This window comes from Camelus bactrianus, chromosome 3 (assembly GCF_048773025.1).
Source record: "Camelus bactrianus isolate YW-2024 breed Bactrian camel chromosome 3, ASM4877302v1, whole genome shotgun sequence".
In the NCBI taxonomy this organism is placed as follows: domain Eukaryota; kingdom Metazoa; phylum Chordata; class Mammalia; order Artiodactyla; family Camelidae; genus Camelus; species Camelus bactrianus.
This window is the reverse complement of record NC_133541.1, coordinates 99,586,920-99,609,411: the sequence shown is the minus strand read 5'-3', so window position 1 is coordinate 99,609,411 and position 22,492 is coordinate 99,586,920. Positions and strand designations below refer to the sequence as shown.

The 22,492-nt window shown below is 40.1% G+C and overlaps 2 protein-coding genes across 3 annotated transcripts in view; both read right to left on the bottom strand.

Moving 5' to 3' along the window:
* Positions 1 to 5,449, bottom strand: part of CYSTM1 (cysteine rich transmembrane module containing 1) — a 106,420-nt gene extending 100,971 nt beyond the window's left edge. Inside the window, exon 1 of the mRNA XM_074360777.1 lies at positions 5,310 to 5,449. The gene's annotated coding sequence lies outside the window, so the exon portion shown is untranslated. The remainder of the gene's footprint in view (positions 1 to 5,309) is intronic.
* Positions 1 to 5,574, bottom strand: part of PURA (purine rich element binding protein A) — an 11,417-nt gene extending 5,843 nt beyond the window's left edge. Inside the window, exon 1 of one of the 2 annotated variants that reach the window (XM_074360775.1) lies at positions 5,440 to 5,574. The gene's annotated coding sequence lies outside the window, so the exon portion shown is untranslated. Of the gene's footprint in view, positions 1 to 73; positions 239 to 5,439 lie in introns of those variants that run through there. The other variant, XM_074360776.1, reaches the window with a different exon arrangement.
* Between the last annotated feature and the right edge of the window lie 16,918 nt (positions 5,575 to 22,492).

Here is a 22,492-nt window from a genome sequence, read left to right as displayed (position 1 = left end):
CCTGCGGGCCCCAGCTAGATCCAGACCCAAACCCAGACAGGCCCACCCGTCGCCTGGCTGGACTGTCTCCTACCGCAGAGCCCTGGCCGCAGAGGCGGGCGAGGAAGAGGAGAGGTGGTGCGGCGGTAACCCTTAGCTGCAGAAGGGGCTGCCAGGGATGAGGACGGGGCGCCGGCAGGAGTGGCGCGGAGCAGCAGACACCTAGCCCGTCCCTCCCCTCTCCCTCCCCTCGCTCCCGCCGCTCCCCCTCCCCGCGCACGGCAGTGGCTTTGGCCTCAGATGATCCCGCTCCCCCCTCCCCCCAACCGCAGCCCCGCACAGTCGGGCAGGCGGGCGGGCGGGCGCACTCACCGGCGGGGGGGAGCCAAGCAGAGGACGGCAGGCGCACCAGGGCCCGGGTGCCCGCAGTGCCTGTTCCCGTTGGCTCTGCCCTTCCCCTCAAGTAACAATCAAAAAGAAACCCCACACTCACCCAAAAACCTTCAACCAGCCTCTCTGGGGACCACGACTGACTGCTTGCCTCCCCCTCCTCCTTCCGAGATTTGGGGAAGGGGGGCACCCTATTTAGGGCTGAGCCCAGCCTGGGTTGCCGGCCAGCTCTGCGGATGAACCAGGCCCTGACGAGCCTTCACCCCTAGCCCACTCTTCTTCCTCTCTGGAGGGACCCAGAATGGAGGAGAAACCAAGCAGACTTTAGGAAATTCACGAGCTAAAAATGTCAGGAATTTCCTGGGAAACGCAGTTCCTTACGGGATTCATCAACGCAGGTTCGCTCGCCCCTTTTACTCCTCCTCTCAGAAACTCCAAAGTGTCAAGGAGAGCCCCTATCTCTCAAAAAGTAAAACATTAAATGATCGCTGGTTTTTAGGCAGACATCTAGGTTACCGACCATTAATTAACCAATGACAGCTAAACCAGTGACAGCTAAAGGGGGTCTACTCTGATCTCAATAAGGGGCTCAGAAATAATTGATTTCTCTTCCTAAATTCTGAGGCATAATCTAGGGCCTGTTTTCCTTCTCACGGATAGATAGAGAATGCTTATACTCCCTCACTGCAGTCTGCAGTCCTAGCATCTGTGGGAAAGCTAAGGCCTATTTCCAGGGGAACTTCTGCCTATGACCCCCTACACTTTCCCCATCACCTTCTACAGGGGGCTTAGAGGATACAGACCTCACAGCCTTACTCCTGGCTTTCTCAAGCATGGATTGCTGCCTTCATCCTGAAAAGAGTGTGTCTATCACATCTATGCTGTCCATTCCCATTGAACAACCCCCCCACCCCAGAATAAAGAGACTTGCCTCCCTCACTCTTAGCCTCAGAGACAGCTGAGCATCTGGCTGCCCAAGCTTCCTAAGGAAAAGAGGGGTAAAGAGAGGACTAATCAAGAAGCCCAGACCAGTCCAGAGCGTAAGCTTTGTCAATGCCTGAGACCTTAAAGCCCCCTGATATATCCCTCCATCTCCTGGGCAAACTCTCCTGCTGAGTATTCACAGCTTCCTTTTTCTCTTAGCAAGGGCCCCATTCAACCCAACATTAGCTACTTCAGCTCTGGACTGACCTTCACTACTTCCCGCTAAAGAGGAAGAAATAGGGCAAAGCACCCTGGCTCCCAAAGAGCAAACCGGAGTAGTCCTGTGGAGGAGCCCCAGAACCACCCACCTGTCCAGTTGTCCCTGAAGTGGCTCCCTAAAGGGGAGGTCCATTCTGAGAGATAGAAATCCAGGCTTCTGGCCCCACAAAGAACTTTCCCTCAGTTTGGAAGCATCCTCCAGCACCGCCTAGTACCCTTTCAATGCTGATTTTTCTGCACTCCCTCCCCTGTCCCCAAGTCTGTCGGGAAGGGGACATAGGAACTGTTGGCGTACTTCCCACCACCCAGAAATACACGGGTGAAGAAGCGGCGGCTCCTCCAGGTTCGCAAGGTAGAGATCAGGACCCTGGATAGACCCCGGCCCCAAACAGGGACGCAAAGGCTGAGTGGCAGGGTCTCCGCACAGAACTGGGAGGGGCATTACACTCCCACCTGTAAACTGAGACTAAGATCTGCTTAACACCGATCTGGAAGAGCCGCTGTTCTTCCTCAAGGGTTTACCTTGCGCTGAACCAAGCCCTTGCTCCGTCGGGAGAACTCAAAGCAGCAAGGCCAACGGGATTGCGGGGATTGCGGAGAGCGGGCATGCGCCTGCCAGTTCCTGCCATCCTACCATTCTAATGATCACTTTCCCCACGACCAAAAAAAAAAAAAAAAAAGGCTCAAAACTGCCCGCCTTCTTCAACCAACTTTGGAGTTTAAATTTCTTGCCCTCTGTCCCAAACGTTTATGTCCGGGGTTCTGAAGCGCTTTAAGTTTGGAAATGCCCTGATTTTCTGCAAAACTGACTGTCACCAGGAACCAAGTTCTTAGTTCCCCAGCGCAGAGGCAACTGATGAAGTTTCTAGGTAAAACACAAGTTAAATATCATTTGCACGCAGAAACTGGAAATTTTAAGCTCAAATCAGCAAACCGAGACCTGAATCTCTCCACATAAATATGTGCTTACTTATTCTGTTATGTATTATATACGTATAAAAATTTGCCATTATCCAGCTTCTCGCCTACTTTATAAATGTATCTAAAAAGCAAACAAGGTTAATAATGCCTTTTCCAAAATAATACAAAGATAAATACGATATTTAGCACATTTTCACTACTGAAACAAGAAAGTTAGTTTCATGATAAGTCTGTAAGAGTGGGCTTTTGGTAAGAATGGAAGGGGATGGTGAAAGGCGGCTTTCCTTGGGCTATAGAATACAGTATTCTTAACAGGTAGCCTGGGAAGAATGAATATTGACTCAGAGAAAAGTCTTAAAACAAAGAGTTTAGAACCTTAAATAGAGTTTCAAAGTTAGATTTGCATCCTGACATTGAAAATCCATTAGCAAATTTGTGGATTTAAAAACATTCCTAGCCATTTGTTAATTACCTAAACAATGTACTAATTTGGTAAATGAAAAGCCAGTTCTAGTGTCTAGCTGTTTGAATTGTTATTTTAAAACAAATAGTTGTAGAAATAAAATTATAATTTCAATACGAGGTAGTAGAGACAAAGGGAAAACGAAATACATTAATATGAAGCAAAATATCCATGTTAATTAAAAAAACGTCAAAAATATTCCCTTTCTCCTCAAAGTTTGCTTATATTTTTAAAAGCTGATAAACGTCTTCAGATTTAGTGTGCTCTTTTATTAACACTACACACACGTTTTTAAGAGAACAGAGATTGCTTTATTTTTAATCCCTCTATCTCTGTATCTTTAACAAACTCTAACAAAAAAATTGTTCACAAGTGAAACAGACATTAGGCTGGACAAGAAAGGAAAAAAGCCTCATTTTCCTCAGCCTGAACTACGGGTGGGTCTGAAATAATATAATTCAGCTTTGGTTTTTAAAAGTAAAAATTAACACACACATTTACAGAATAACTTGGAGAGAGGGTATCTATCTCTGGGTAATAAACTCTTTTGATTATGGAGTTCCCAACAAAAACAATATGCTGATTGATATTTCACAAAACCACAGATTTCCCAAATAAAAGAGAAGCAAGAACATTAGACCTTGTGCTTTCAAGTGTTACTTAGGTTAAATGCCTGTCTTAAATCAGACAATTATCTTCAATAATCAAATCATTAAAACTAACTTGTACTGTAAGCGTTCAAAGTGAAGGAATTACCCATTTCTTCTCTCAGCTATCTACCAGGAAAACTCTCAAGTAAATCTTAACATTTAGCAACAACGACTAACAGTATTTCACTAATCATTTTTTAAAAGCCTATCCCCTTTCTATAGCTCACTTAATCTTTAAAACTATACCTCTCCAATGCTATTTCAATGTTTAGGGTTAAAGATAGGAATTAAACATTTAAAATCTGAGAGAATAATCCATGTGATAAAATCCTCGCATTTCACAAAATTTTATTTTAAGCATTTGCAGAAGAGTTAAATAAACGTAGCACACATTCTAGATTCAATAAAAATTTCAGAAAACCCGACATTTTATGTACCAAAAAGGTCCAAACAGAACCGATGCAAGTGTCAATAGCTCTCTCTCTTGCTACTGATTCTTAAATGATTTTTACCAGTACCCAAAGGAATGAAATCAGCAACTTTCTCCACACTCTCATCAACACTCCAATTTTCAAAGCCACAATTCGCAAACGTCAGTTTGGGCGGGGAGCAGTGGGGGTCTTCAAATAATCAAAAAATTCCTTTTCTCCTCTGACAGTCTACCAACAGATGTCAAACCAAATTCAGTCTATTGTAAAGCACTGGGACCTCCCTTCCAAGGACACGGGACACAAACACAGACACCACTGCACAAAGCTGTCCAAAAGCTCCTGGCCCGACAATAAAACAAGGGGCCCAGAAAAGAACGAATCAGAAGCCTCAATAGGGTCCCGCAGAGACGACGGAAATTAAAATAGCATTTATTCAGGAGTAAACAGCAACAAATTAAAGGAAGTTTCCCCAACCGGACTCTTGGGCCTTTCTCTATTCAAGTTCAGGCTCAAAGCAGATATATTTGCGGGGGTCCCTTCCCCTACAGGCATCTCAACCGCTGCCAGGGTCCACAGTCGCTCAAAGGTAAGACCCTCCAACTTCATATCCATTCCTTTCGCCCTCGGACAAAGGCAGATCAAACTACGGAGCTGATCTAGCTCTGTGGGGCAGCAAAAATGCTTGTTCGGGCCACCCATCCCTGGGCCTGGCTGCATCTGCGATGTCAGCACCAATGTATTCTTTTTTATTTTTACAACGCATACAGGGCGGGTGTATGCATTGCGGGGGTGGTGGGGGTGAACAGAGGAAAGGAGGGGTTGGTAGTGGAGCCTAGAACCCTCTTTCCTCTCCCCTCCTGCCAGGGCTGCTGTGCAGGGAGTGTCGGCCAGGTTTGGCGCACTGTCCCAGGTCCCGGGCGAAGGCGGCCAGGGGAAATGGGTCTTAGAGATTGCTAAGCAAACGGCACCATTGGTGGTCTCCAGCGCCTGTAGAGGTAGGATTGCCTTCTTTTCTTTCTTTCTTTTTTTTTTTTTTTTAAGGGGCGTGTGACTTTATTCTTTTTTGGAGATGGGAGGGAGTTCGTACGTTCGTGCGCTCCGGGGGGAGGGGGGTGCGCTGCTGCACTGCCCGGGTCCCCGGAGGGAGGGTGCGGGGATGTCTACAATGCTACAGTAATTATTCCTGGGGCATAAGAGGGCAATTAGAGGGGAAAAGGTGGGAGGCACCTCAAGCTGTGGCAGTGGCAGCAAAGACGGTCGCAAGGGGCTTACCCGGGCGGGCGGGCGCTGTCCTGCCGCAGGTGAGGGAGGGCGCGGGCTGGAGGGAGGGAGGGCGCGCGCGAGGCAGGCGCTAGGCAGGCGCGAGGAAAGGGGGAGGGGAGGAGGGCGCGCGCGCGCACACCTGTCTTGGACAGCGGCGCGAGCCGAGCTGCGCCTCACTCGGGCTCAGCCGGCTGAGGAGGGAGAAGGGCGGGCTGGCAGGCGGGGGCGGGACGCCGAGGGGAGGAGGAGGAGGCGGCTCGGATGGCTGGCTCGGCTCTCGCTCGTTCTCCCTCCCGCTAGCAAGTCCGGCTCACACCCTGCTTCTCCCGCTCACTCACAGCCCCCTTGGCTCTCCCTCCTCCTCCTCCTTCCCCTGCGGGATCCGCTCGCCGCCGCCGCCGCCGCCGCAGACGGCAAGTCGTGGCAGCCAGACGTCGGCGCGTAACCCGGCGCTCTGTGCGTGACTCCGGGCGACGTCAGCGCGCGCTCCCCGCTACCCACCATTCCCCCCCCACCCTCCTCCCGTGGCTCGCGCCCTCCGCCCTCGCGTCCCTCCGTTTCAGTTGCCGCGGCGGCGGCCGCCGAGCGCGCTCCCTCCGCCCCCCCATCTCGCGCGTGCGCGCGCCCTCTCTGCTGTTGGCGCGTCAACAGCCCGCGGCCCAGGCCTTGAGGCGCGTTTGAGAAGGGGGCTGCCTGCGGCCTCTTTGCCCGTTCTTCCTCCATCCGCCTCCCGTAGCGCCACCAGGAGGACTTATTCCTGGTTAGGCTTTGAGGACGGAAGCCAGGCTCAGGCGGGGACAGAACCCTATAGGGCCTGCGTCAGCTCCAACTTAGGGCCCTCAGCGCCGTAGTCCGTGCCGCTACCACCCCGTCACCCTAGCCTCCCCCCGTCCCTGTTTCGCCCGCATCTCTCAGGGGGCGATAGGCCTTTCATCTCCCGGGAGGGTCTCACCTTGGCCTTCAGACTCCTGCCGGGAGGGGTTAGAAGGGCAGAATTAGCATAAAGAAGAAAGGGGCTAGACCACGTTCAGGCTCTGGCCCCAAGAATCCTTGACAGGAAGCGTGGGGTTGCTACCCAGCCTCCCACGCAGTGTAGGTGAAACTGGGCCCCTTTGAGGGACTGTGACTAAGGACAAAACCCTGATAAATATTACTTATGCGTCGTTGGGCCGAGTGGGAGAGAGTAAAAGGGACGAGTTAATTTTTATAAATTGCTACGTAAGGGCAAAATACAGAACTATAAACTGTCCTTTAAGAGTTTTCTTGAAATCTTACCAAGTTTGACAAGATTTTTGGTACACGTTAACTTTTACCCTCGCTTTGTGTACTGTCATATCTCCATTCTGCAACACTGCGTGCATAGAAGATGGATCACTTAAAAATGCCTTCACCATCTTTAATTATTTAAATATACCGCAGAGAACTCAATCTGTGATTTAAGAAAACTTAGTCACTGTTTTAACTTATTTAACTGAGTATATTTTATTTTGAGGTTGCTCTGCAGTACATCTTGAGATACTCTTATTAGGCAATAGACTTTTAAACTCACTTATTATAGGACCTTTTCCAAGAAGTTTTTCTAGCTAAGCCTTAGAGGCAGTAGGACAGGTGAAATTAACCCCATTTGATAAATAAGAAAATTGAGCTACAAAAATACATCAGTTGTTGAGAGTTGCAAATAGTGTGTCACCGAGAGAGCGAGAGAAACACCACAGGTCTATTACTACCTGCTTTATCCACTAAGCCAGAGATTCCTCAATAGTTTACTTCCTGGTATCTTTTGATGCTCCCTTCCCCCTCTTATGTATTGTAGGCAATGCCTAATGTCTGAGAGAAAGGTATTCCTGGAGACCTCAAGTCACAGATTATTCTAAAAGGGCATTTTTCTGCAATAGAAAATTATAGCTCAGAAATAATTTGTTGTGAATCAAACTTCCATACTAACAAAACAAAATATTTATTAATCCCTAGTTCAATGTGAGAAAACTTTTGCATTAAGAATGCCTCTAGAATGATGGGTCATTTCCTTTGAATTGTTTCTTTATTCACCTCATCTTTAGGTGGCAGCACTACTATATAAATATCTTTGAAACTACAGTCTTCTGCAACTTGATATCCTAAAGAATGTTTTGTCCTAAATGCTTCCAACTATATTGTGGAGATTAGAAGCTGGTGAAAATATGGAATCATAGCTGAAAATGAGAATACTTAGGAGGGTTCTAGCAGAGGAAAAATGGGCTTGCAGAGAAATTAATAAAATACATGGAGCTACTGAGGGAAAAGCTTAGGAAGTTTTTTTTAAGCTTTTTTATTTTTATTTTTTTTTAGCTATGTAAGGAGCAAATAGCATCTTTAAAGCTCTCTTACTGAAACAGAAGATAACCTTCCAAAGCAAAGTATAACTTCTCAATAGTGTACGTGTATCAAGCATTTACAAGTTTAAAGTTGCTAGTTGTATACATAGCTGCCAGTATTCACTACAGTTTTAAAATTCAGGTGCAGTTTTCTTTATTAAACTGCACAAACTTATGAAGATCCCAAATAAGACCTTATCGTTGACCCTTGTGGAAAAGAAGGACTCATCTGGGCTCCCTTCCTTGCTGCTTACATTTTTCATGTAAAAAGTAAACTGCCATTACTCAAACTCAGAGAAGTGAGAAGACAAGCTAAAATAAATATAAAATAACTATATAAATATTCTATATCTTAATTTCCCCCACATTTTTTTGAGGGTAATGAATGTGATATGTAAGGGTTATTTGGATCAAGTGTTTTCTAAGTAGAACTTTGTGGTAATTAATTTTGTATATTTACAGTAGTTCTCCCTGTACCCCTTTGTCCAAGCAGCCAAGCAAAATTGAATTTACATGCATTTCAAAATAGACTGCATTAGATTTACAGTATAAATACAACCACTAAGGAATATAGAGGTATGATCATCAGCAGTGGAAAATCATTTCTGAATAGAGGATGAAGTGTTAATGAAGTCTTTCTTGATGGCAGCTTCCATTTTTCTCAGGTCATACTTGGAGAAGGAGTCTCAAGCAAATTGGTAGAACTCAAACTCCCTAGTATTATGTTAAGATTTTTAAGCTCTCTTGTGCCAGCAAATCATGCAGCCTGGGGGCCTTAGCTCCAAGCTTCTGCCAACTCCATTTTGGCAGTAAAGTGTTCTGTTGAACAAAGTTTGCACGTGTTTGGGGTGTGAAGTGGTTCCTCAGGCATTTATTGATTTTATTCCAGTTTAGGGACTTGAAGACAAGGGTCAGAAACACAAGATTTATATAGTTCATATGTGCCCTGAAACAGACTATGCTAGTAATCTTGAATTTTCACTTAAACAAGGATAGGTTTTTCTTTGTTGGTATCTGAGTTACTGAAGTGGACCCTTCAGCTTACTCCCTAGGTGCTAACATAATATTCAACCAGATCTCAGAAGCACGTAAGCAAGATCCTCTTTGTTGAGGGTATAGAGCTATGGAAAATCACTCCTCATCCTCTTACCCATAATACCACCAAAATATGTTTATCCAGATGAAACATACTAAATAATAATATACAGCTTGAGAGCAAAAGGGCCAGTAATTATTTAAACTTGATCTCATTGTCAAATTAAATATAACTCTGAGCCTCTGATCTTTTTTTGTATCAGTTGTCTGACTTCATCAGTTTCACCTACCTCCTCCCATCCTGGCGTCATTGGTTAACAACACAGGTCCAGATGTGTGTGCTAATTTGTCTTATTTCAGAGGTCCCTTGTCTTGTCAGAAATATATATAAACAGTTTCAATTTCCATTAATTTTTCAAGTAATTTTAATAGAAAAATCCTTGCATAATCTGGGGTAACACAATTTTAAAGCCATAATAGAGTGCTGTTGGAGTATTCTTTTTTTTTTCCTTCCTGGTTTAAGAATAATGGGAAAAAAAGACAAACGTAAAAGTAACAAACGTTGAAATGATACTATTATCGTACCTTTAACCATGATCAATGGAATGTCAATTTGTATACAAGTATGGTCATTTGAAAATGGTAGTTATTCTGGATACTTGCCAAGAGAATGTGACCTAAATTCTTATTTTCACTTTTTCCTTCTCTACCCTTCTTTTAAAAAGTAGTTCCCAAGTCAAAACTAACATATGGATGGAGTCAGAGAAGGAGAGGAAAGCTGGGCCTTTCCGAAGAGTGGATCTATCTGGACTGGAAATTACCATTGAAATTTGCTGCACATTTTATGGTGACCCCAAAACTCCTTTGCTTGCTTGCTTTAGAGTATCAATGTATTGCCACTTTACTACCTGGAGCAAGACTAAATACATAGATTCATAAGTAGATATGCACATACAATCATATACTGCTACTCTCAGGCTAATTTAGGAAATTTTTACATTCCAGAGCAGTAGCACTTTGCAATTAGATGAAGATCAGTTGTGTTTCTTTCTATGGTGAGTGAAATGTGTCAGAGGAAAAATCAAGATAATACATCATGGAAAAATACGAAGGAAGTTCTTTAATATTTTGTGCTATAGAATTTTTATCTTTCAAGTATACTTTTTTCTTCTTGTCTACTTAAATACTCAAAATTAATTATTAAATGTAAATATTATGTAATTGTAATGATTAGTTTTTACTTGCTAGATAGTAAATCAATATTTACTTCATAATTATGTGTATACAGAAGAAATGTTTTTTAATTACCACTTTGGAATCCTATTAATATATATATCACATAAACAATATTACAGCTGATAATTGGTTTAGATGGCTTTTTTTTTTTTCACCTTGAACTTCCTTTTGGAAAGTGAATATTACCTGCTATTTCAGGACTGGTTCTTGGGACCCACCACTGTTCATCAATCAGCCTTATTTTCTTGAGTCATTTATTGAATAGTATCTATCAAATGCCTGTTTGCCAGACATTGTTTTAGGTGCTTGAACAAAACAAAAGTCCCTGATCTCATAGAGTTTCCAGTCTAGTAAGACATAATATAATAAAGAAAGATATACTAATATGCTGGATAGCGATAAATACTAAAAAGAAAAAGAAAGCAGGTAAGGGGAAAGAGTTTTCTGTGATTGTGTGTGAATGTGTGTGTGCATGTCTCCTACCTGATATTTTAAATAGAGTGATCAAGGATGCCTCTCTGAAGAGGTAACATTTGAGCAGAGATTTGAAATAGTCATGGGAAAATCTGGGGAGATGTTCCAAGTGTTGTGAACAATTTATGCTGCATAAAGTCACTCAAGTATAATCCAGATACCATCTCATGTATAATCCAAATATACATGGAACTATGTATTTTTTTTTCCTTAAGAGAAAAAGAAACTCATTAGGTTTTCAGAAAAGTTTTTCATTTAATATCAGCATTGTTCACATTGCTCTATTTCTCATGATGATTATTCCATTATTTAATACAATAAGATTTATGGCTCTACAGACAAAGCTCTACAGTCCTTTATGTGCAATTCCAAAATCCAAAAACTTTTTCCTTAATTTATTTTGTGGCAAAAACTGAACTGACATAACTCTGTTTAAAGTCTTCATTTATTCCATTTGGTGTGACTATTGACGTATTTCAATACAGAAATATGTTTGATTAAGGTATGCTGCCCTGGACAACACATGATAAGTAAAATATAGGTAGCATAATATATTACATTCCTAAAATATGAAAAGAATTTTAATTCAGAAACACATCTGGCCTCAGAGATTTCAGATAAAAGATTGCAGACCTGTACCAGATTTATCCTTGATTTTCTGATTAAATATTATCCCTGATGTTAATGATATGTATCGTTTATAGTTATATTTATATTAATGATATTATGAAGTATTATCATTAATGTTAATCTTTGGATATATTTTATTCAAGGAATAAGGTTTATATAGTGTTTTTATTATGTACCTGGCACTGTGTAAATACTCTTTCACAGATGAGAAAGCTGAGCCACAGAGAGATGAAGAAACCTGCTAAAAGTCACACAGCTATTAAGTGACAGAGCTAAGAATTGACCCTAGACTATTTTCCTTTATTATCTGTGCTGTTTGCCACTTAACTAACTCCCCTTCTCCCCATCCCTTTCATACTCCCTTCTACTTTGGAAAAGTTTTGAATATAAGCCCTTTCTAAGAGCATGTTTTTTTCTTCTACTCCGAAGTATCAGACATCAAAACTTTACATATTCTTTACAAACAAATATCTCAGTAATGTTTTCTTATTTTATTTTCTCCTGTTATGATTTCAGCCATTTCCATTTCCAACTGACATTGAGAATGAGAATAAGTAAATCTCCAGTCTAATAAGTTTTCACGTTAACCTCATCTTTCACCATCATTTTCTTTGGATATATTTGGATAATAATGAGGTACCTCCCTTATTATTGTAGTCTTGTCAGATGTCAGTTCACATTAAAAATTTGGATCTAGTTTACTGAGCAGTAGGCATCTGCCAGATCAACTTCTGTCATTAATTTGAAAGTTTCCTCTCACTCAATGAATTACATCAGCTCACTTTATTCTAGGCATATTAAATCTGTGTTTTTGAGTTGGATTTTTTTTTCATTAGTTTATCCTCAGGTAAGAGTTCTTCCATAAGTAATTAGAAACTGAGATTGTTTCTGCTTTTATTTATTTACTTATTATTTATTGGCTATCTAAAATCAAGATTAATTGAGCATATGTCATAAGGTTGGGCAAAGACTCTATTATGACTGTACTATCTAGGTAGGGTCAATTTGAGTAAGTATATTACATTGAACTTTCCAAGAATCTATTCTTGAGATCCCATTGTGAGACATTAAATAAATCACTTTAGTTGTTCCCTGTGAAAATTAATGTATTGTCCTTGAATACAAAGATGAAGGTTCTGACACACACTCGGTAAAGCATTATCTTTTGTGTAATGTTGACAGAGTTGTTCTGAGCCAAACACAGTTTCTCTGGGGTCACTCCACAGCTCATGTTTGCTAAGTTTAGGGGTGCAGTTCATGGCCACTAGAGCTAAAGAAGAATTAAACCCATCAATTTTACCTTATTAGCATACTGCTGAACCAAATGAGCCCACAAATCACTCACTAAATTGCTGAGAAAGGAAAAAAGAGAGACTGAATAAATACATGTGTGTGTTGAGATTGACTGTAAAGAACATCAGTTGATAAATGAGGAATTGAGGGCTTTGCCAAGGCTTAGCTTGAGTAACTTTTTGTCTTCTGTGGGGTCAAAAAGATGAGCTTTTCCCTTAAGACCATGCCCTGGAGACACAGCTTTTCTCCACTAGTTCTGAAATATTCCATATTCATAGTGCCCAGTACAAAACTTTTGGGGCACACCATTAATATTTACCAAGATGTAATAATCTTTTGGGGGGGAATCTAATACTTGCAATTTACCTCCACTGTATATAAACAAATTTTAATGAATTCATGTGATGGACAACTTTTTAGCTCTTCTGTTTTCCCTACTTTTTAGTTAGGTGACCCCTCCTCTATTCCGTGTGGTGGTCAAGAATGTGGACTGGGTAATCAAATCTCCTAGGTTCAAAACTCTGCTTTCAAATTCCTAACCATGCGACTTTGGGCAAATTATTTAATCTTTATAGGCCCCAGTTCCCTCATTTAAAAATGAGGATAATACCAAGTGCCACATAGGTATATTATGAGGGTTAAATTAGTAAATTAAAAAGCGTTTAGAAGACGATCTGGTACATAGTAAGTATTCCATAAATGTGAACTCCCACTCACTGGACACCAACTTTACCTGCCCTCCTCTCAAGGCCCAAGCCAAGTTCTCTTTTTTTCTTTCTTCCAACTTCAGGCTCTTGGGCATTGGCCTAAGGTTAAAACTGTCCTCTTCCTCATTACTAGCTTCAACTGCGTTGTTCTTGGAAACGGCCAAGTACGCTTACCTCTTCTAGGTTTTGGGTCATTTTACTTTCTATCTGAACATCTTTTCATGGGTGTTCAGAGTAGGATCTCTTCCATACACACATTTAGAGTAGTATCTCTTCCATTTATACATTGAAAGGTTCTCCCCTGATCACTGAAGTATGTGTTCCTTGAGAGTAGGGACTGTGTCTTAATTATCTCTATTATTTGCCTTCCCTCCCCATCCCTGCTACACAGTCTATGCTAAGGAAGTTTGTTGAATAAATGAATTAATCCATTTAGGCTTTGTGTTTTTTGCTCATTTAATCCTGGGTATTCTATTCTGAACCTCCAGTTTTCCTGAAAATTTTCTTGTTCCTTTTATCTCTGGAAGTTTTAGCTTCACCTGGTGATGCTGAGACCCCATCTTGGATCATCACAATTTTCTGGCTGGCAGGTAAGAGGTTCAGTTTACCACACAATCCATTCATGTTAGGAAAAAAAATTCCCATTTATTTCACTTGGAACTTAATTTCACTTATATTTTCTTGGCTCCAGCTAGACTGATATTCTCTTTAAAATCTATCAGTATCTTTGAGAGGGAGTCCATTTTGCAGAACTCTCTCTCATTCCTTATTTGAAGATACTGCCATACCACCCTATATTTCTTTCTTTTAATAAATTTGACATGTAACATAGTGTAAGTTTAAGGTATACAGTGTGTTACTTTGATACATTTATATGTTGTAATATGATTACCACTGTAGCAATATTTATCACATTATGTAATTATAGTACAATATTATTTTCTGCATTCACTATACTGTGCATTAGATCTCTATGGCTTATTTACTACTCTTACAAGTTTGTACCCTTAAACACCATCACTCTTATTATCCACCCCTACCAATCCCCTGATAGCCACCATTTTAACTCTCTCTCTCTCTTTTTTTTAATACAAATTTAACTTTTTTAGATTCTACATATAAGTGATATCATCACCCTCAATCTCTTTACATGGAAAATATGAATCAGTTCTCTCACTTGGAGGGGATGAATATGAATTAGATCAATCTCTTAAATTTTTTTCTTTTTAATGTATAAAAGGTATATGTAATACATATATTATGTATAAAGCTCAATAATATAATGAACTACCCAACCCAAGAACTAGCCTATTTCCCAGTAAATTGCATCTACATTTTTGTTTCTCCTTTATATTTTCCCCTGTCAGAGGTAACAAGTATCCTAAATTTTTTCATCATTCTATTGCTATTTTTTTAATTTAGTTTTATCTCAAATGTGTATGTGCTAAAACAATATATTATTTAATTTGTGTTTTTGAGCATTATAAAAATGCTGTCATACAATATATAGTCTTCTGGGATTTGCCTTTTTAACTCAACATTATGGTTCCAAGATTCATTGATGTTGTATATGATGATTGTTGATTTTTACTACCATATAACATTCTATTCTGTGAATATATCTAAATGTATTCTTCTAGTGATACATAGTTGGGTTATTTCTAGTCTTTTTAAAAAATTATAACCATTGCTACTGTAAAAATTTTATGCATGCCTCCTGGTCACACATGCAAGTATATTTCTTGATTATATGTAGAAGTAGGGTTGCTTGGTTGTAGAGTATGCAAATATTCAACTTTGTGAGATAATTAATGCCACACAGTTTTCCACTCTCCCACAGTTTATAAGAATTCTACTTATTCTTCAATATGTGGTATTGTTACACAATTTTTTGCCAGTCTAGTAGTGATAAAATGGTATACACCTTTTATAGGATAGAAGAAAGTCATCCTTACCCAAAGCTTTTTAAACTTCCTCTTCTTTACTATATTAAGAGCTCACAGCCTCATTTGACATCACTGTGCCTGGGAGTTCCTTTGAGAGAAAGTTATTTATTTGTGTGATAGTTTCTAAGGGTATAAAAACTGAGATAGGGTGGAGGCTGCTAACTGGATTGTTTGAATGTTGCTTTTAAGTTGAATTTGCATAAATACCAGATTATACACAAACTAAAACTTCTTGCTAATGCTCTGCAGAAACATGCGGAATTGCATTCTTTACTATTAGCCCATCATAAATTAATCTAGTCTTGAGTTTATATCTGAAAAGCTATTTTAAGTAAAAGGCTCCTGCAATCTGCTGATCTGGAATATTTTCACTGAATCAAGTTTAGTAAAGATATCTTTGTATATTTCTTTGTATTTTAACTTACCAGACATTCAACTTGCCCTCTTTTGATATGGTTACATAATGTAATGCAAATTAATCTCTCAAATAAATTTCAAAACTCCAAATGTTCATCGTACTTCTGTTATTCACTGAATTGACCCCCAAACAATAACCAGGAAAGTAAGTCCAAACTGATGGTACCCTAAAATGTGTGTGTTTTAATTGAAAAAGCCATCTTGTATATAAACAGTTTTTGTCAATAACTAAAAACACATGAATATAGAAAAAGAGAATCCAAGAAAAATGACAATATATGTATATTTTTAAGAAGAACTTTTATACCTCCTTGTGTTTATTGTCTTTAAAAACAAATATCAGTTTGTCATTTGCTTATTTTTTCTTGCCTTCAAAGGAAAGATTTTTGAAGAAAGGGACTGTGCATTTGTTTTATGTTTCTTAATTATATTGTTAAATATAATATCCCAAAGGGGAACTTGGAGAATATTAATTAAGTGCAAAAGTCCCCTCTGTACCATTAATATTTGTTGACTGACAAAATGACCGAGTTAATATTCATGATCAAACCATAAGAAAGCTGCAGTAACTTTCTTCTTTATTGTACTGTAGCTATTTTTGGAAATAATCATCCATCAGAGTGAATACATTTATGCCAGGTGAGTGTTTTTCAGCTTTATTTATATAGCTGTTACTGTGTTTAGTCAAGTTGCTATCAGCCATTGACTTCTTTCAGTGCTCTCTTTTAAAACCAGATTGGGGCGAGGTGGGGAGGGGAGGATATAGCTCAGAGGTAGAGTGTGTGCTTAGCATGTATAAGGTCCTAGATACAATCCCCAGTTCTTCCATTAATAAACAAACAAACAAACAAACCAAATTATCCCCCAAAAAAAGATTTTAAATTTTTTTAATTAAAAAAAAACAAGCATTAAGCCTCATTTCCTCAATCCCATAATGCTGGATATTCACTTCAGTACTGATCAAGGGACATCAGGTGCTGCTGAAGTAAGACTGATTCCTGCCAAAACTCTCTCTTGATGGGGGCTTTTCTTTTATATCACGTAGTGTAAGTGAGCTTTTTGTTTGTTTGATTTTGTTACTTTGTAAGTGGTCATCTATAAGACAAGGCAAAGCTAGAGGTTTAAGCCTTTACTTCTAACATGGATTGCAACATGACAACATGCTCACTGTAGAAGGCAGCCTCTGAGAAGGCCCTGACTCCTGCCTTCTGGTTGTCACACCCTTGTGTAGTCCTGTCCCCCGCTGTTTGAGGATTGATCTGTCTGACCAACAGAATGTTGTGGAAGTAGTAGTATGTCGCTTGCAAGATTAGGTTATAAAAGACTGCAAGGACCCAGGGACCGCAGGCCAAATTAGAACCTCAGCTAGTTCTGAAGGGAACCGTTTCTGAGGTTGGAAAGTGTTAACCTAGATCTTGAGCCAAGAAGATGCAGGCTTTATTGAGTCTAAAAAAAAGAGAGAGAAAAAAACCTGGATACGTAAATAGAAATAAGTAGGAATTTCACTGAAATATAGTGAAAAGAAGAGAGCACCTAATAAAAGGAAATTAAATACTGTTACATGCTACAGCATGGTTGAACCTTAAAAACATGCTAAATGAAAGAAGCAAGTCACAAAAGATCACATATTGTATGAGTCCATTTACATGTAACATCCAGAATTGGCAAATCAATAGAGACAGAAAATAGACTGATAGTTGCCCAGGACTGGAAGGTTGGGGTGGGGGATTTGGGGGTTTCGTTTGGAAGTAATGAAAATGTTCTAATATTGATTGTGGTGATGATTGCAAAACTCTGTAAATATAATAGAGCCATTGAATTGTACCCTTTGAATGGATGACTTGTATGGTATATGAATTACAGTTGACCCTTGAACAACGTGAGGGGTTAGGGGCGTTGACCCCTGCCCCCACCCAACACGGTCAAAAATCCACATGTAACTTTACATATATCTCAATAAAGCTGTTTTAAAAAGACTGTTGTTTCTATGTTGGGCTTTCTCTCTCTCCTATCACTTGTTCTGGAGGAAACCAGCTGCTATGTCTCAAAGACAGACAACCTACCTGTGGAAAGGCTTATGAGATTTCCAGCCAACAGTCAGCAAGAAACTGAGCCCTGCCAATAACTTTGTGAATAATCTTTGCTAATCCTATAGGTGGAAAATAGTATCTTATTGAAGTTTTAATTTGTAGTTTCCTATTATGAGTGATATCAGGCACATTTAATATGTTTAAATGCACCTATTGGAGGAGAACAAAAAATAAAAACATGAACCCCATATTAAGTGACATTAGGAAACAACTTTAACCCTAGGGCACAGTATATGATTTTTCTGTGAAAAACACACAGATTTTCCCCAAAGATGCTCAGAAAGCCACCAGAATTGGAGGGGCAAAGAATATGTGCTGGAAGGGAAGGGGCTAAAAAGGGGTGGATTATTTAAAAGTCTATGTGAGGATCAGGTAGAACCCAGATCCTCACTCCCCATTCCTACCCCAAGTAGCTAGTTGCTTTTCCCTCCTTCACAGTGCAGGAGACAGAAGCTGTCATCTCTGGAGAAACTGAACTAGAGAGACTCTGGACTTGGATATATCAAGTTCTGAAGAATAGGTATGAAAACAAGAACTGGGTATTGTTAAGATGAGGTTAAATGCACTAAAGGCATTTTTCTCAAGCTGTGAAGGGTTGAGTCATCCTTCCTCAATGAACTATCTACCTGTCACACAGATTGCAAGGCTCACACCCTCAGGCTCGGTACCTTTTCTTTTAGTGATGGAAGCACTTTGTTGTATTCTTACTTAACAGTTCTCCTTTTTAAAACAACTCTATAATGAACTTGCCCTTGTTTGTTTGTTTGTTTGTTTGTTTATCACATCAGTTTTCATCACTGGTAGAAGACTACTCTTTTCTTTCCCTTATTTCTTTTAGCTCCCAAAGGAGGATAAGGAGCATCACTCCTTCTTCCTCTCCTCCTTTTTGGTAGGTTCTTCATCCAATTCATCTCACATGGAGAAATTAGTTAACTAGACCCATCAGGCTTCCCACCCTTTAGGTGGTGACCTGGAGGAGGAAAAGAGGGCATTTTCAGTTTCTAGAGAACTTTGGCTCAAATTTCAACAAGAATGGTAGAGGAAGGAGGTGGCTATTTCAGTCATGAATGGTTATGTTCTCCTAGGCTAAACCTATAAATATTAAACGCCAATTTTGTGGTGGTAAATGCCACCAAATTGGATTGCTTTTAACACAACACATAACCCTGGCAAATATAATTTCAGCTCTTTTCTCACACTGCGGTATCCTTTTACTTACACCATACTTTGACAGAGGAAGAATGGAACAAGCTTCATTTTGATTCATGAATGTTGTTTTTATTCTAAATGCCCCATGTGAGGGGAATGCAAATGGACACAAGATATATGCAAATTCACTTGCATACCCAGAGAAGGCAAATGAGGCTTAGTTCTTAGATTCCTTGATCAGGCTCCCTGGGTGAGAAGGCTAAGGAAAGAGGTGTCTGTAACTGAATTACAGAGAACGTCATGTTTGAGAAGGGAGAGGAGAGATGTTGGCTGCCATACAGCTCCCAGCATTCCAGAACCTGCATATAAAAGTGAGTGCAGCTGCCAAGGCAAGAGAAGGAGCTCAATGAAAGAACGGCCTTCACTGGTGTGAGGGCGCCCAAGGCACAGAATGCACACAGCGGGATAAAATGGAATCTCCAACTTTTCTGCTTTAGGTCTTGACCCCAAATCTCTGCATAAGTCCTTAAACCACTCACTATCTCTTCCTGCCTCCTTACTCTCTTTTACAGCCCAGGCCAGGACCAGGTTGCAGGAGTGAGGCACAAAATTTAAAGGGAGCACCCCCCCCAAATCAGTAATCAAGATAATGTTTTAGTGTAATAATTTTTAATTTCAAAATTAGTGCAAAAAATCCATGTTGAGCAAAACACCAAATTTTAAGTGAAGACAGAATACTGTCGTGCACTTTTATGACCCTGCCGCAGTCATATCACCCTGAACCTGAACTTGGTTCCAATAAAACTTTATTTGCAAAGCAGGTAGCTGGATGTAGCTTGCCATTTTGCTTTTTTAAAACTATTACAATAAAATATTATTTATCTTGCTGATTGAGTTTTTTGACGCCTCTTAAATTTGGTGCCAAGGGGAGTGTATCACTCACCCTATCCTAATTTTAACCATGTTTCAATCCTTCCTTTTTTTCTTTTTTAACCTTATAACGGTTCTGTTTGTAAACAAGCTCCCTCCTGGACTTGGCTCAATATAATGAGACTAGGAAGATACAGAACTTACTGGTTTTTGCAGAGAGCTTTTCTCATTCCACCTTCCCTCTCTGCGTTCTTTCTCTGAAATCAGTTCCCTGGCAGAGCATTCTTAATTGTCCTTTCTTGTCCTTTTATTTGCTTCACTTTTCTTTTTCCAAGCAACATCTCCTGAATTTCTTGATCCCACCTATCCAAGTTCAGTCATTTATCATTTCAAAAGCCCCTCAATTCTTATACTGATTTTAGAAAACTAGGAGGGAAGAGAAATTTGTTCTGCTTGTGACAGAGGCTCTTCTACCTGACCATGTCTGGGCATAGGGTAGGCTAAATGGCTTGCTTAGAAGAATGGACATTGTATATATGCCATGACAGAGGCATGTCAGAATATAAACACTCCTGTGCTGTGTTTATAAAAAATTATTACTTTACTTTGGGCTGTGTTAGCCTTTATGTTCCATGCTGGGTTCATATTGCAGTGGAGTAACATCATAAGTATTTTTAAATTATGTACATTCAAATATACACAATGAGAGACAGGGAGAAAAGGAGAGAAAGGGAGAAAAAGAGAGAACTTAAATTTTGAAGGTAAATCTCAGGCATTCCACTAAATGTGCCTGTATCCAGAGTGAGCATGAGAAGGGAGATGTGAACTTGCTGTCTCCTTACAAAGTTGTGTCTATAGAACTGTACTTAATGAACAATTTTAAGGAATTTTAGAGTAATTTGTCTATATTTAATTTTTTCCTTATATTGATTTAGAAACCAACCCCCACATTAGATGCTATGACCAGATAGCAACCAGATAGCAATGAATGATTGCTGCTATTATGTTTTGTAAGAGTGTTTTTCAATTGTTTAATGCATTTGAATTCTCTTCACCCAACTAAATTGACTGCCTTTGAAAGAAAATATGAGGTCTTAGCTATCACACAATGTTGCACTTAACCTTGTCTCCTCAGGGTTTGCAACCAGGTGTCAGGTCAAGATTCTGGTCTCCACAGGTTGAATTCCCAGGTTCATATTCTAGCTCTGCCATGTATTTGCTGAGTGACCTTAAGTTACTAAGTCTCAGGTTTTTTCTCATCTGCAAGATGGGGATGATGCTGATACTGACCTCGCAAGGGTATTGGAAGGATTAAATGAAATAATGCATGTAACATGCTTCATCCAGCACCTGGTGGTTAGTAGGTATTCAGTAACTCTTAGCTATGATTATAATAGGTGAGGTTGCATGGCTGCACGATAAGTCTGCAGTTTGAGGAGTTGCCACTGAAAATTGTGACTTCTGACTGTGATGGTAAGATCCAGTCAGGCTTCCTTCCAACAGACAGCTAGTCAGCATGTAATTCCAGTTAGTTTTGAGGGGTTTTTTTTCACAGTAATAAGTTTAGTAAGTTTACAGATCTGAATAATTACTAACTTCTGAGGACTACAAAGAAAATGTGATACATTTACAGTAAAATGGTACAAAATGAACTGAAGTTTGGATCCCTTTTTAATTTTCACTAACAGTTTTCAACTACTTTTGAGTGCCCTGTCCTATTTTCAGGTGTTAATGGGAGATAATCTTCCTCCCATCACTAACAAACTTGCTTTGCGTGTTTAAAATACCAGCTTTGGCCCTGGTGCTCAAAGGTCTTAGAGCTTGGCAAAAAGATCATGAGAGCAGTTTGCTCCTATTTCCAGTTTTCTCATTCTCTTGCCTGGTGGGTACTCAGTCCTCATTCTATGGTTTCTTAGGAGAAAAAAAAATCTCAGCACTCTTCCAATTATTTTATTTCTCTTCTCTTTGCAAAAATTTACAGGGAAAGAGGGGAAAAGAATCGTGACCTTACTGTGCACATATCCTTTTCCAGTCAGGGTTTCCTTGGTAGTTTGCTTTGCAGCCTTAACCCGTGAAATCCCCCAGCTTCTATTGCTTCTTTTTAATCATCACTTAATATCATTAAAATTGGTTTCTCTAGAGCAGAGGTTGGCAAACTATGACCCACAGGTCTGATGCCTGTATTTGTAAATAAAGTTTTATTGGAAGAGAGCCATGCCCATTTGTTTACCTATTGTGTGTGGCTGGGCTCCTGCTACAACAGCAGAGTTAGGTGGTTGCCATGGAGACCATCTGGCCTAAAAGCCTAAAATATTGACTGTTTATCCCTTTGAGAGAAAGTTTACAGACCCACTGCTCTAGAGCCTCTATAGCTTACAGCTCTGTATTAGTTATCTATTGGTAAATAACAAATTATCCCCAAATTTGGCTGCTTAAGACAATTAATATTGTTTCTCATTTCCTGTGGGTCAAGAATTCAGGAGTGGTTTAACTGGGTTAAATTCGGAGTTTCTCATGAAGTTGCAGCCAAGACATCGGCCAGGACTCCAGCTATCTGAAGGCTTGACTGGAGCTGAAGATTCCACTTCCAAGATGGTTCACTCACATTGCTGGTAGTAAAAGGCCTGTTTCCTTGCTAGCTATTAGCAGGAGGTGTCAGTTCCTTGCCATGTGGATTTCTTCACAGGGCTACTTGAGTCTCCTTACCAACTAGCAATTGGCTTCCCTCCAGCAAGTGATCTAAGAGAGAGCAAGGAGTAGCCTGTAACATCTTTTATGATCTAGTCTTGAAAGTCACACACCCTTACTTGCATATTACTCTGTTTATTAGAAGGAAGTTACTCAATTCGGTCTACACTCATGGAGAGGAGAATTACGCTTCATCTTTTATTTCTATTTATTTATTTTTTGTAGCTTTGAGGCATTTTCTTATAAGAAGCTGGTACTCATACACATAAATGAATAAGAACTAAAATTCATCACACATTTACT